Below are 13,794 nucleotides of genomic sequence, written 5' to 3' on the forward strand. Positions count from 1 at the left end.
CGATCCCTGAGTCAACAGATGGGGACGTTTGCAAGACAACAACCTTCTGCACGAACAGTTCGACGACGTTCGCAGCAGCATGGACTATCAGGTCGGACACCATGGCTGCGGTTACCCATGACGCTGCATCACAGACAGGAGCGCCTGCGATGATGTACTCAACGACGAACCTGGGTGCACAAATGGCAGAACGTCATTTTTTCGGATGAATCCAGGTTCTCTTTACAGCATCATGATCGTCGCATCCGTGTTTGGCGACATCGCGGTGAACGCACATTGGAAGCGTGTATTCGTCACCGCCATACTGGCGTATTACCCGGGTGCCATTGGTTACACGTCTCGGTCACCTCTTGTTCGCATTGACGGCTCTTTGAACAGTGGACGTTGCATTTCAGATGTCTTACGACCCGTGGTTCTAACCTTCATTCGATCCCTGCGAAACCCTACATTTCAGCAGGATAATGCATGCCCGCATGTTGCAGGTCCTGTACGGGCCTTTCTGGATACAGAAAATGTTCGACTGCTGCCCTGGCCAGCACATTCTCCAGATCTCTCACCAACTGAAAACGTCTGGTCAATGGTGGCCGAGCAACTGGCTGGTCACAATACGCCAGTCACTACTCTTGATGAACTGTGGTATTGTGTTGAAGCTGCATGGGCAGCTGTACCTGTACACCCCATCCAAGCTCTGTTTGACTCAATGACCAGGCGTATCAAGGCCGTTATTACGGCCAGAGGTGGGTGTTCTGGGTACTGATTTCTCAGGATTTATGCACCCAAATTGCGTCGTAATATATTTGTCCAATGAATACCCGTTTATCATGTGCATTTCTTCTTGGTGTAGCAATTTTAATGGCCAGTAGTGTAGTTCGTGTTATAACACCTTCAGCATCGACTAAGGCCTGAACATGGTGCACCGAAGCGCCGAAACTGGTAGCTACACAATAAATGACATCATAAGGACGTGTGTAAGTGTTTCATTTTCTTACAATAGCGAACGGCCGTAGTCTCCCCGACCTCCATTGTCACAAGGGCGGAAAAAAAAGGGGCTTCTGTTAGTATCACACGGACGTGAATTGTACCTACGATTTATTCATTTCGGATAAAATCTGCCAGTCAGTTTTCTATTGGAAAAAAGAATGGCTTTGGATGTAGTCGAGACGGGGAATGCCAGTGCTTCACGGATCGCTCGCCCCCCCCCCCCCCCCCCCCACCCCTGTCGATCGGATCAATTGCCTAACTTGTTTCGAGGCACTCTCTTGCGGAATGAAGGGAGGAAGCAGCAAGGGCAGAAAGCGGGAACCGCGACGGAAACGGAGAACCGGTATCAAAGGGAGGCCGAACACAAAAGGTCGCGCCGCTCCGATGGCGATTAATTACGGTCTATTTTTGTAGGGAGGTCTTCAGAATTTAATTACGCCTTTATTCTTCCCGCCGTCCGCCAGAGTTGCAGACGCCGCTGCCGATGTTCCCGGTGGGTAACCCACGAGCACTGACCCCTTTTTCCGCGCTGTGTGTGAAGAGGTGGCGACACGCCGGCAGTGCTGCGCGCTTGTTCGTCGGACGCGGCCACGGTGCGTCACGCACAAACAGCGGCGCGGTGCACTTTTTTCTTTTTTTTTTTCAGTGCCATACGAGCTGCGGCGCGACAAATTAGCCGGCCGGTCTGTGTCCGCGCCGGGTGACATTCGACTTCCATTCGCTGTAACGACACGCGGCTCGCGGGTAGAATAGCCTTTTATGTGGCGCAGTCGGTGTGAACTCGTAATAGGCTGACCCGTTCGCTACAGCGGATCTGCTCTCGTCCCCTCCCCACCTATCGCACTCCATCTTTCGTTTTCACTGTTTGCCACCTATCGAATAGCGGCCGGCACCTTTTCCCCTTCTGAGCTTTCTCTTGCTGTTAAAGAGAGCCGGCGTAATATTCACACGATACGCAGGATGGTCATAAACAGTCTGAAAAGCTTGTAAAGGTGTTGCAGTGTAGGTTATACTAAAAAATAATTATTAAGAAAAAGATTTGACACGTTGCGCCTTTTCCGAGATAATTCAAATGGTTCTGAGCACTATGGGACTTAACATCTGTGGTCATCAGTCCCCTAGAACTTAGAACTACTTAAACCTAACTAACCTAAGGACATCACACACATCCATGCCCGAGGCAGGATTCGAACCTGCGACCGTAGCAGTTGCGCGGTTCCGGACTGCGCGCCTAGAACCGCTAGACCACCGCGGCCGGCCCTGATTGGCTAACTTCAATGCTAATTAAGTAATTCGAAAACGACGCAACGTGTCGAATTCTTTTCTTAATAAATATTTCTCTGTGCAGCCTACCCTGCAACACCCTCACGAGCTTTTCGGACTGTTTCTGACCACCTGGTATTATATTTACACAAACGAACAATGACTTATTTCATGATAATTTTACCATTCGAAGAGACGAAGATAAAAATAAAATTTTATAACAGTAAACAACATAATTTATACCACTATATAAAAACAAGACGCTGTTTCCAAAAATCTCTTAATTTTCTTGACCAGTTTACTTGAAATTTTTGGAGGATGCTTTAGTAAACATTCGGACAGATATGTGGGAAAGGTTGTTTCCAAGAATCTCGAAAAGTTTTTGACTAATTTACTTAAGGGGGGTAGGACGTCAAACGGGCCGACTTGGAGCAGGAGAGGCATCACAGGACATTCTAATTTCCACTGTCTATACTTTTACAAATAAATTCATAAAAATTTGTCAGCATGACCAGGAAGGATTCAGAATTCACACTCATTGCAGTGAAAGTTCGAAAACATAACGAAGTAATTTTTTTTTACATGTGAAATTTCATCATTTTTTTCACTTACTAATGGTAGCATTTGTTGCTATAGGTACAGTTTTCTTCATAAGTAAGAGAGATACTTCGATGAATTTTGCATAGCATACAAACCATACCTAAAGGTGTATGAAACTCTAGAATTTTCCAAATCTATTAAAAACTGTGGTAAAAATTAAGGTAATTAACTATAAAATTTGTGTTTTTTTTTTTCTAAACATGAAGTTTAAAATATAACAGTTCATTCGTTTTCTCATCAATTAAATAAATTCTAGAGTTTCATACACCTGTGAGTATGGTATGTATGCTGTGCAAAATCCATCGAAGAATCTCTCTAACTTATGAACAAAAGTGTACCTATAGCAACAAATGCAGCCATTAGTAAGTGAGAAAATGATGAAATTTCGCACGTAAAAAAATTATTTTGTTATGTTTTCGAACTTCCATTGCAATGGGTGTGAATCCTGAATCCTTCCTGGTGATGCTGACAAAGTTTTATGAATTTATTTGTAAAAGTATAGACACTGGAAATTAAAATGTCCTGCGATGCCTCTCCTGCTCCAATTCGGCCCGTTTGACGTCCTACCCCCCTTAAAACTCTTACATGTTACTCTAATGAACGTTCACATGGACATAGGTCACATACTTCACGAATACACACCTAATTTATAAATGGGAAATGCTAGTAAAATTTCGAGAAGATTTCGATTTCTTTAATTTTTGCACGTTTCTCTATACTCGTACAACATACATTTTTAAACAGTAATGTAGAAGTTTTTTGTCGAAAGCGACTGGGAAAATACTGTGCTGTTCTGTGTAAATGTATGGTTTGTTTTCTTTCTCGCAGTAAAAAATGGCCCTAAAACCACAAAAAAAAGCACTGTGGGGCTTCTGAGGTCATCATTCCCCTAGAACTTAGAACTACTTAAACTTAACTAAGGACATCACACACATCCATGCCCGAGGCAGGATTCGAACCTGCGACCGTAGCGGTCACGCGGCTCCAAACCGTAGCGCCTACAACCGCACGGCCACTCTGGCCGGCCCTTCTCGCAGTCAATTTCAAATACTATAGCAGGGCATTTAAACAGCTACAAAATTACATTTGTGGAACATTGTACTAGGAAAACAGCGATCTCAGGTGCATCAATAAAATTTGTTTTAACAGTATTGATCACTCAAATATTTTATTTACAATGGTGACCAGTTTCGATCTGATGTTCTTAGATCATCTTCGGCCAGCTCAATAGTCGAGCAGCCTGCTCAGCTAGACAACCTCTTGTCACCAAAGTGGAGTACAAGGTCCGAAGATGAAGTACGTACAATAGATCGAAACAGGACACCAGTTTAAAAAATATTAATGGATCAAGACTGTTTTTGGCAAATTTTATTCATTAAAAATCGTTTCTCCCATACACGAATGTGGTCAGGTGATTCGATGCCACTTGTGTCATATCTCTGTATGCGAGATTTCCACACTCCTTAACATCCCTTGCTCCACTGTTTCCGATATTACAGTGAAGAGTAAACGTGAAGGCACACGTACAGCGCATAAGCGTACAGGCCGACCTCGTCTGTTGACTGACAGAGATCGTCAACAGTTATATAGGATCGTAATGAGTAATAGGCAGACATCTATCCAGAGTCCAGACCATAACACAGGAATTCCAAACTGCTTTAGGATGCACTGGAAGTACTATGACAGTTAGGCGGGAGGGGGGTTTCATGGTCGAGCGGCTGCTCATAAGCCACATATCACGCCGGTAAATGCCAAACGACGTCTCGATTGATGTAAGAAGCGTAAACATTGGACGATTGAACAGTGGAAAAACGTAGCGTGGAGTGACGATTCACGGTACACAATGTGGCGATCCGATGGCATGGTGCGGGTATGGCGAATGCCTGGTGAATGTCATCTGCCAGCATGTGTAGTGCGAAAAGTAAAATTCGGAGGCGATGGTTTTCATGGAGGGGGCTTGCACCCCTTTTTGTTTTGCGTGGCACTATCAAAGCACATGCCTACACTGATGTTTTAAGCACTTTCTTGCGTCCCACTGTTGAAGATCAGTTCGGGGATGGCGACTGCCTCTTTCAACACGGTCGAGCACCTGTTCATAATGCACGGCCTGTGGCAGAGTGGTTAGGCGATAATAACATCCCTGTAATGGACTGGACTGCGAGAGTCCTGATCTGATTCCTATACAACATCTTTGGGATGTTTTGGAACGCCGACTTCACGCCAGGCCTCACCGACCGACATCGATACCTCTCCTCAGTGCAGCGCTCCGTGAAGAACGGGCTGCCATTCCCCAAGAAACCTTCCTGCACCTGACTGAACGAATGCCTGCGAAAGTGGAAGCTGTCATCAAGGCCGAGGGTGGGCCAACACCATATTGAAATCTGGCATTACTGATGGTGGACGCCACGATCTAGTCAGTAATTTTCAGCCAGGTGTCCGGATACTTTTGATCACATGGTGTAATTCGAGAAACGTGTGAAGCGATTTATAAAGCACTGAAGTGGGAGTATGTGAAGGCCAGTAAATGTTTAGCTCCACCCGCCAGGTTATCCGAGAGCGCTAATGCGCAGCTTCCTGAACTCGGGTAGGCGCGCCGGCCCCGGATCGAATCCGCCCGGCGGATTAACGACGAGGGCCGGTATGCCGGCCAGCCTGGATGTTATTTTTAGGCGGTTTCCCACATCCCGCTAGGTGAATATCGGGCTGGTCCCCACATTCCGCCTCAGTTACACGGCTCGCAGACATCTGAACACGTTCGCACTATTCCATGGATTACACTAGGCACAGACAGGTGGGGTACACTAATACCGTCCCGTGAGGTACGGGGTGGTGGTAGGAAGGGCATCCGGTCACCCCTTAATTAACCTTGCCACATCCGATTAACCATGCCGACCCTGCGTCGTTGCGGGAAAAAGCCACAAGCGAAAGACAGAAAGAAAGCAAATGTTTAGCACACTATATAGGCTATAAGAACTATTTTTAATTTTGAATAATTTAATTAATGGAATTAGTGTTCCAACAACTACAAAATTAATAAGAAGTACGAAACAGATGAAGCGCTTTTTAACTTGTCGCATCCAGAGTTCAAAAATAGACAAAGTAGGATGGAAAACTACGAAAGAATTTTTTATTTTAGAGAATGACCACATCTTCTATTCCGCCTTACTGGAAACCTGCGTGGATGTTTCCAGATGTAGAGGTGGACGGTTCTAAGTGTAATTGTGGACACGAGGTCACCTGCTGCGTATTCCACATGCCCATCAACACACAATTAATAGCATGCAATGTGCCCCTTGCTCAGCTCCCTCTCTCTCCTCAGTCGAAACAAAAAGAGAGTCGAAGGAAGAAATCATCCTTGAAGCCATGTTTACAAACACACTACAGAGACGTCAAATAGCTGTAGCGACGCCAGTGCTCGAAGCGGTCACATTTCACATTGCAGTGAACAGAAGACGAACGACTTTTATGATCAAATTTACGGCGAGACCCTAGGTTTGATCATATTTATTTGACAATATATATAAATGACCTAGTAGATCATGTCGGAAGTTCCATGCGGCTTTTCGCGGATGATGCTGTAGTATACAGAGAAACTGCAGTATTAGAAAATTGCAGCGAAATGCAGGAAGATCTGCAGCGGGTAGGCACTTTGTGCAGGGAGTGGGGAGTGGCAAGTGACCCTTAACATAGACAAATGTAATGTATTGCGAATACATAGAAAGAAGGCTCCTTTATTGTAAGATTATATGATAGCGGAACAAACACTGGTAGCAGTTACTTCTGTAAAATATCTGGGAGTACGCGTACGGAACGATTTGAAGTGGAATGATCATACAAAATTAATTGGTGGTAAGGCTGAGATTCATTGGGAGAGTCCTTAGAAAATGTAGTCCATCAACAAAGGAGGTGGTTTACAAAACACTCGTTCGACCTTCACTTGAGTATTCTCATCAGTGTGGGATGCGTACCAGGTCGGGTTGACAGAGGAGATAGAGAAGATCCAAAGAAGAGCGGCGCGTTTCGTCACGGGGTTGTTTGGTGAGCGTGATAGCGTTACGGAGATGTTTAGCAATCTTAAGTGGCAGACTCTGCAAGAGAGGCGCTCTGCATCGCGATGTAGCTTGCTGTCCAGGTTTCGAGAGGGTGCGTTTCTAGATGAGGTACCGAATATATTGCTTCCCCCTACTTATATCTCCAGAGGAGATCACGAATGTAAAATTAGAGACATTTGAGCGCACACGGCTGCTTTCCGGCAGTCGTTCTTCCCGCGAACCATACGCGACTGGAACAGGAAAGGGAGGCCACACACCGTTGGGTGGCTTGCGGAGCACAAATGTAGATGTAGATGTAGATGTAGATATAAACCACAAGCGAGATTTGACAGAGTTCCCTATTACACCACCACATTTCTTTGACGTTAATATTTGACGAATCACCTTTGACAAAGAAATATGATAGTGGAATACCGGCCTAAAATAGCTCGCCGTTTCCTCGCTTGTGTTTCTTTTGCAGCAGCGGTTATTCGGTATCGACGCGTGACGTGGCCCACCGCGTGGTCGGCTGTAGCCTGCGGTCGCTGCAGCAGCTGCCCGTCTAGTTTTCGGGAAGTCCCAGAACGTCGGTCGCGTCCGGTTGCGGCGGGACTTCAGCTCCGAGCCAACGGCTAATATCAGGTTTCGATAGCGGCTGTAACAGCTCGGGTTTTCGCCGTCTTGACGACGGTGTGGCCGTCCGCAGGAGTAGCAAGTGGGTCTTCCGCCGTTGTCTCCGGCTAATTACCGTCCCGTTGTGAGCGCAGAAATACGACTCTGTTGCCAGCGGCAGAGGTCGCCGCCGGCGCGGCTGTTTCGAGAAACAGCGCGATAGCCGAGGAGGCAAGGCGGTGGCTACCTGCTCCCGTCTCCACCCTGCTGCGGCGCCCACAATGCTTATTAAAGTTTGAAACGGCGCCTCTCGGGTCATAAATAGTCACCGCTCTCCCGCTTCGCTTCAGCTCTTCCAACTGCCCTCCTCCCGCCTGTTAACTTAATTAAAAATATTTCAGCCGCGCCATTGTTCCCGGTAACAAGATTACCTAAAACAGGGTAGCGGTACGGAGATGCATTCGTGGAATACTCTCCGTTGCCACTTACTGCGATATTTCTACTGGATGTACGAACTCATCTGTTCGCAGAAATGAACAAGATCTAGCTACGAATGAAGACGCTATACTGGAACTCCAGATACGCCGCGCTTATGGAATGATTCCAAAGCAAATACGTCTTTCACACCTACACAGAGTGCCTGACACAAAAAGTGAAGCACCCCGAAGAAACGATCAGATGTTAATGTACCTTCGTATACGTACGCGTCACTGGAGGGTATTTGAATGATCATAGTTTTTTGTGACGCGTCTAACGTCCACAAAATTACATTGGTGTTGTTGTCAGGGCTGGTGGGTTATACAGGGCAGTCAGAAACGGTCTGAAAAACATGTAAAGGTGTTGTACGGTAGGCTGAGCTGAGAAATATATGTTAAGAGAAAAATTCAATATGCTGCGCCGTTTTCGAGTTAATTACACTACTGGCCATTAAAATTGCTACACCACGAAGATGACGTGCTACAGACGCGAAATTTAACCGACAGGAAGGAGATGCTGTGATATGCAAACGATTAGCTTTTCAGAGCATTCACACAAGGTTGGCGCCTGTGGCGACACCTACAACATGCTGACAGGAGGAAAGTTTCCAACCGATTTCTCATACACAAACAGCAGTTGACAGGCGTTGCCTGGTGAAACGTTGTTGTGATGCCTCGTGTAAGGAGGAGAAATGCGTACCATTACGTTTCCGACTTTGATAAAGGTCGGATTGTTGCTTATCGAGATTGCGGTTTACCGTATCGCGACATTTCTGCTGCTCGCATTGGTCGAGATCAAATGACTGTTAGCAGAATATGGAATCGGTGGATTCAGGAGGGTAATACGGAACGCTGTGGTGGATCCCAACGGCCTCGTATCACTAGCAGTCGAGATGACAGGCATCTTATTTGCATGGCTGTAACGGATCGTGCAGCCACGCCTCGATCCCTGAGTCAACAGATGGTGACGTTTGCAAGACAACAACCATCTGCACAAACAGTGCGACGACGCTTAGAGGAGCATAGACTGTCAGCTCGGAGACCATGGCTGCGGTTACCTTTGACGCTGCATCACAGACAGGAGCGCCTGCGATGGTGTACTGAACGACGAACCTGGGTGCACGAATGGCAAAACGTCATTTTTTCGGATGAATCCAGGTTCTATTTACAGCATCATGATGGTCGCATCCGTGTTTGGCGACATCGCGGTGAACGCACATTGGAAGCGTGTATTCGTCATCGCCATACTGGCTTATCACCCGGCGTGATGGTATGGGGTGCCATTGGTTACACGTCTCGGTCACCGCTTGTTCGCATTGACGGCACTTTGAACAGTGGACGTTACATTTCAGCTGTGTTACGACCTGTGGCTCTACCCTTCATTCGATCGCTGCGAAATCCTACATTTCAGGAGGACCGCATGTTGCAGGTCCTGTACGAGCCTTTCTGGATGCAACAAATGTTCGACTGCTGCTCTGGCCAGCACATTCACCAATTGAAAACGTCTGGTCAATGGTGGCCGAGCAACTGGCTCGTCACAATATGCCAGTGACTACTCTCGATGAACTGTGGTATCGTGTTGAAACCATCCAACACGCCATCCAAGCTCTGTTTGACTCAATGCCCAGGCGTATAAAGGCCGTTATTACGGCCAGAGGTGGTTGTTCTGGGTGTTGATTTCACACGATCTACGCACCGAAATTGCGTGAAAATGCAATCACATGTCAGCTCTATTATATTTGTCCAATGAATACCCGTTTATCATCTTGTTGTAGCAATTTTAATGGGCAGTAGTGTAGTAAGTGACAGTATTTATCACCCTTTCCAGTTGCACTATTCATTCGAGGTGAAATGGCGATGTTCGTCGTAGCGGCTCAGTAGTTTGTACCACGAAACAGAGCAGTGCACGCGCCAGGCCGTGTATAGCGAGAGGCGCCTACGCGGTGGGCAGGCATGCGCGGCCGCTAGGCCGGCACGGCTGTGCCGGGCTGGGCTGTGCTGGGCTGGGCTGGCCGCGGCCGCAGCGGCGCCGCCGCCGGCACCGGAGGATAAACCGGGATTACGGAGGCCGCGCGGCCGCCGACAACCGCGCTGCAAAGCCGATAAAAGCGCCGCGTGCGGCCTGCGGCCCGCGAGCCGCGCGTCCTGCCCGGCCGCAGGCGGCGGCCGCGTAAATCACACGCCCGAATAAATCTGCCGGCCCGCGTTATTAAATTTATCACGCCTATAAAGGAGGTCATAACCGCCGGCCGCCGGCTCACGCGGCTTAACTCCGCCTCCTCCTCCGCCGCCGCCGCCTCTGCCTCCTCCTCTGCCCTTTTATAATTCACTGTACACCGGGCCGCCGCGCCGAGCTGAGGTGAGCTGCTTCGATACCGTCGTTAAACGCTGGGATATGAAGACACTTGCTAACTTTCTGCTAACTCGACGGAATATTTTTATGAATAAATTTGCTCGCGACTGAGAATTTTTGTTGTCACGTCACATTTACATCGACCGTTTGTAATGGTACTTGAATTACGTAACCATTACGGCACCTCAACTCAACCTCTCGATACCAGCGTTATTCTACTGTGTTTCTGTTAACTACTTAACATATTTCTGAGACAACATTCAGATTTGATTTTATTTGTGATACATCGATAAGTTTATATTGCAATGATATTATTCTTATGTGTATTAACAAATGGCTCTGAGCACTATGGGACTCAACATCTTAGGTCATAAGTCCCCTAGAACTTAGAACTACTTAAACCTAACTAACCTAAGGACATCACACAACACCCAGTCATCACGAGGCAGAGAAAATCCTTGACCCCGCCGGGAATCGAACATGTGTATTCTTTCTTTTGTCTCTGTGATCTTTGACGTACTTGTAACTCTGATTTTTGGGCGCGTAACCGGTTACTAGTTTGTTGTTAGAGAGTCGGACCTTGAGAGAGTGAAGTCTTGGACTTCATGTTGGAAAGACGCATATTGTCGTCAGCTTATAAAATGTGAACTTTAACAGTGAGGAAGATGTTTTCAAGTATGTTTTGTATTGTGAAGTGATGTTTTGTGTGTTACGTGATATTGCAATAAACGCAATTAAAAGGAAGCGTAACTTAAATTCGGAGTGCTGATTATTTTTTACATCACCATTGTGCTAACTTTGTAAGGTTTAATCTTCAAGAATGGTTTGTCAAGCGCATCTACAAAACTTTTGAATATAGCAGAATAAAACCTAGGCCTTTTTGCATCCGAACTTGGAATCATCACCACCTAGATTTTCGACGATTGAGCCATGATTTTGCAACGAGACCAGCGTGGGAAACACGAAAAGATGAGTGCCTAGTTTATTCATTATTACATGAAATGACTTTATTAACTGTGCTCTAATGACACCTGCCACATAATAACTATGTTGTTGCCCGAAAATGCAGTATTTAGCAGCGTGAGCAACACCACAATTATTATTAAATTTTGACCTTTGTTGTGGTAGGGTTGTTAGACGTTGTAGCCGAACGATCATCGGAGGAGTTTCATCTGCTATCCTCCATTTCCATAACTGCTGAAACCTCTGTACACTGGAGACTTTCTTTTCCATGTCCGATATCAACATGCACAAGTAGCCCATCGGGACCATCCGACTCAGTTGAGGATGCGGATAGGAGGGGCGTGTGGTCAGCACACCGCTCTCCCGGTCGTTATGATGGTTTTCTATGGTCGGAGCCACTACCATTCGGTCGAGTAGCTCCTCAATTGGCATCACGAGGCTGAGTGCACCACGAGAGATTGCAACAGCTCATGGCGGCTGGATGGTCACCCATCCAAGTGCCGGCCACGCCCGACAGCGGTTAACTTCGGTGATCTCACGGGAACCGGTGTATCCACTGCGGCAAGGCCGTTGCCGATATCTACATAGCGGACCTTTATCTGTCTACGGCGTTTTACTATTCGCCGACGATTGCGCCAAAGTATCGTCGCTAAACCGTCAGTGTAGAAATACGCCTACAGAATTTAGTTCCTGTAATGAATGGCAGCTCTCTTTAGAATGTGAACACCTCAGTGGAAGAAGAAGAAGAAGAAGACTTACAGTACCTATTGCGTGGAATGAACACTCTAACGAGTACAGAATATGTTCAAATGTGTGTGAAATCTTATGGGACTTAACTGCTAAGGTCATCAGTCCCTAAGCTTACACACTACTTAACCTAAATTATTCTAAGGACAAACACACACACACACACACAAACACACACACACACACATACACACACACCAATGCCCGAGGGAGGACTCGAACCTCCACCGGGACCAGCCGCACAGTCCAAGACTGCAGCGCCTCAGACCGCTCGGCTAAGCCCGCGCGGCGAGTACAGAATATGGTTCGAGAGTAAACCAGAGATCCACGAGAGTAATGAGGAATAGCGGAAATCAGATTTGCGATAAACTTAATTTCTGAAATGAGCACCGTATTGTAACCAGCTGAAATAATTGTGCTATCTTGTATGCAGAGTAACACACGACGGACGAAGCCTGAACGGCATGAGAAACGCAATAACACAAGCAAAGAGAGCGTTTCTGGCCAAGAGAAGTCTTAATGCTATCGAGCATTGCCTTAAATTTGGGAAGAAATTTCGGAGACTGTACGTCTGGAGATGTAATGTCAATCTAAGTTTTTCGCTGCTGTACGTCATCTTCGTGGTGTAGCAGTTTTAATGGCCAGTAGTTTACATATCCTGAAGAATGTGTGACAGACCAGTTTATTAATTTTTACGATGTTTTGATTAACTCGCTTTCTTGTCAGTCAGTCTGTCTGTTCCATACAAATTTTGCAGTTCATTTTAAACTAACTTTCCAATGAGCTACACACATAGCTCAGAAGGGGGTGACAATTGAATATTAGCTCCTATTCTTGTCGATCTGGTCGACAGTGTGGGAGAGGGGGTGTAAAAGATTGGTACTGCCTGACATCTAGTCCACCCTGCGTGACTGGCATGTTGTGCAGAGTAGTATCACAATGTGTTTCAGGGATGACCTCAGCTGAAAAGAGAGAGGAGGGGAGCAAAAATAAATAGTGTGAAGGTGGAATATAAGATAGAGACAGGAGGAGATATATAGGGAGGCAGAAGAGGAACAGATGGACAGAGAGATAGTAGAAGGAATAAATGGAGAGAGAGAGGAGGTGTGGAGGAGCAGATGAAAAGACAGGGGAGGGGGGGGGGGTGAGGAGGAGATGGGCAAAGAGACGGGGAGGAGAGACAGATAGATAGATAGATAGAGAGAGAGAGAGAGAGAGAGAGTGAGAGAGAGGGTGGGGGGAGGAGACGGGCAGACAGAGGGGGAGAGCGAGATTTGTGTAACATACACGACATACATGTGCATGAATGAAGCTGTCAATATAAAACTAGTATTAATATAAAATTAATTTTGCTTGCTTATTTTTTTATTTTTTAGGAATATAACAAATGGATTGATATATTATTAGTAGGAAGGTATAACACTATTCTGTTTCAGATATTACTAGGTGAAAAGGCACTGAAATAAACCTAAAATTTAATGTCTCCCTTACAATCTCCTCAAAATGTTTAAAACCCATTGAGAAATTTCCCACTAGGAAGGCAAAAAAAAAAATTTCAATGTCAATAAAACTTTTAATACGACACGCTATTAAATTAGACTAAAATGTATGAAATAATTTCTCTCAGCCCTATAAAATAATTATCTCAAGTCCATAATTGGTGATTGTGCAATTTTAATAGCTATGAAAGTATTCGTAATCCTTAAAATGAAAAAGTCTGACGCTTGTTATACATAATCGATGCATGAACAGTTCACCTCTTTACTGC

This window comes from Schistocerca cancellata, chromosome 3 (genome assembly GCF_023864275.1).
Source record: "Schistocerca cancellata isolate TAMUIC-IGC-003103 chromosome 3, iqSchCanc2.1, whole genome shotgun sequence".
NCBI classification, from domain to species: Eukaryota; Metazoa; Arthropoda; class Insecta; order Orthoptera; family Acrididae; genus Schistocerca; species Schistocerca cancellata.